General features: G+C 44.3%; 1 protein-coding gene across 1 annotated transcript in view; it reads right to left on the minus strand.

The window, feature by feature from the left end:
• Window positions 1-1,002, minus strand: part of LOC145879555 (gamma-enolase-like) — a 10,346-nt gene extending 9,344 nt beyond the window's left edge. Inside the window, exon 1 of the mRNA XM_082975510.1 lies at window positions 909-1,002. The gene's annotated coding sequence lies outside the window, so the exon portion shown is untranslated. The remainder of the gene's footprint in view (window positions 1-908) is intronic.
• Window positions 1,003-2,061: the final 1,059 nt, after the last annotated feature.

Here is a 2,061-nt window from a genome sequence, read left to right on the forward strand (position 1 = left end):
TCTAACACAGCCATGTTCTAACACAGCCTTGTTCTAACACAGCCATGTTCTAACACAGCCTTCGTTCTAACACAGCCTTGTTCTAACACAGCCATGTTCTAACACAGCCTTCGTTCTAACACAGCCTTGTTCTAACACAGCCTTGTTCTAATACAGCCATGTTCTAACACACCCATGTTCTAACACAGCAGAGGGATTTCTGCATTATCAAAACAAGCTTTAGAAGAAGGGGGAGAAAGATGAGAGGAGCAAGGGAACGGTGGTAGAGATTCTAAAATGATTAAATCCCCCTTTGGCCAGAAATTATGAATATTCTGAGATGGGGTAAGTGATGTTCACAGAGTGAGAGATAAAAATGACCTCTTAAATGTATTTCCTGGAGACATAAACAGAAAATAGAGACTAACACAGGCAGACTTCTACTCTCTCTCTCTCTCTCTCTTTCTCTCTCTCTCATACACACATAGACACACACACACACACACACACACACACACACACACACACACACACACACACACACACACACACACACACACACACACACACACACACACACACACACACACACAGCAAACTGGCACAAACTGACGCACAGTCAGGAAGTAAATGCTGTGAAGCAGATGCACTCTAAGCACATACAGCCACACACGCCACACCGCAATTGACAGGCCAACCATCAAACACATTCAACATCGAACCATGGACTAGTAGGACACACACACACCGTCAGTGACACATAAGCTGATGCAATGGTACCTGTGCTGTGCTGTGCAGTCAAGGACTAATCAGAGGATATGAGCCGGCGGAGGGATGAAATGATGAGAGAAGAGAGCAGCAAGACAGAGGAGAGGAGACTGAGAAGGATGAGAGGAAGGAAGGAATAGATGTATATTGTTTTCCATTACCTGCAGTGTGTGTGAAGCCTGGTAGGAAAAGTGAGAGAATGTGAGCAAATGAGAGAGAAGGAGAGCGAGACAGGGGCACAGGGAGGAGGTAGAAAAAGGGAGGCGGTGAGAACGTGCGACAGACGGGGGAGGGGGAACGCGCAAGTTATTGGAAGATGCAGAGGAAAGGGGAGGGAGCGAGACTGGGTCAAGGAGACAGAAAGAGGAGAGGAGAGAAGGATTCAGCATAGCAGCAGTAGGCACCGAAAAAGAGGGGTTGTGTGTGTTCTGTGTTTGGCAGGAGCCCAGAGAAATGTCACAAAATAGAATAGGAGAGAATACAACATGGAATACAAAACACAATCCCCCACAACCCCCCTGTCCCATCCCATGATGACACAGTCAACACACTGCACCACAGCAACAGAGCTACAGCCCTAGGCACTGACGCTCAGTATGTTGGCAAACACAACAATTACACATTCGTTTATGCATACATTTGCTGGAACAATATTTCCGCAGATGTCATGAGTACTAGTCAGTAGCGATGTAAGCCCTGATAAGCTCACATACACAGAGAACAGGCAGAAACAGACGGCAGGTTTGGCAGGAGTGTATGCTGGGACATACTGTGGGATGCATGGGCTTAGCTTGCTGTGTGTATCTGCGAGCTAGAACATACTGGAGGATGCATTCACTTAGTTAGCATTAGCATTCATCTTCTACGACATACTGCAGGCTGCAGAAATCTGTTAGTATGGCTATCAGCTATGTATAGATACAGTATGTGAATTGTCAACAATCTACCTACACAAAATACTCTGTAATGTCAAAATGGAAGAATACATTTTATTTTTAAAAGATTGATAGAAATTATATATTTTAGTTGTTGCGTAAGTATTCAGCTCCCTGAGTCAATAGAAACACATTTGGCAGTGATTACACCTGTTATCCTTCTTGGGTAAGTCTCGGGCTTTACACACCTGGATTGTGCAATATTGAATTTCATAATTCTTCAAGCTCTGTCAAGATGTTAGGGGTCATGGCTAGACAGCAATTTTCAAGTCTTGCCATACATTTTCAAGCAGATTTAAGTCAAAACTTTGACTTGGTCACTCAGAAACATTCACTGTCTTATTGGTAAGCAACTCCAGTGTAGATTTGACCTTGTGTT

The sequence above is a fragment of the Salmo salar genome, chromosome 05, assembly GCF_965601325.2.
Source record: "Salmo salar chromosome 05, fSalSal1, whole genome shotgun sequence".
Lineage (NCBI taxonomy): Eukaryota > Metazoa > Chordata > Actinopteri > Salmoniformes > Salmonidae > Salmo > Salmo salar.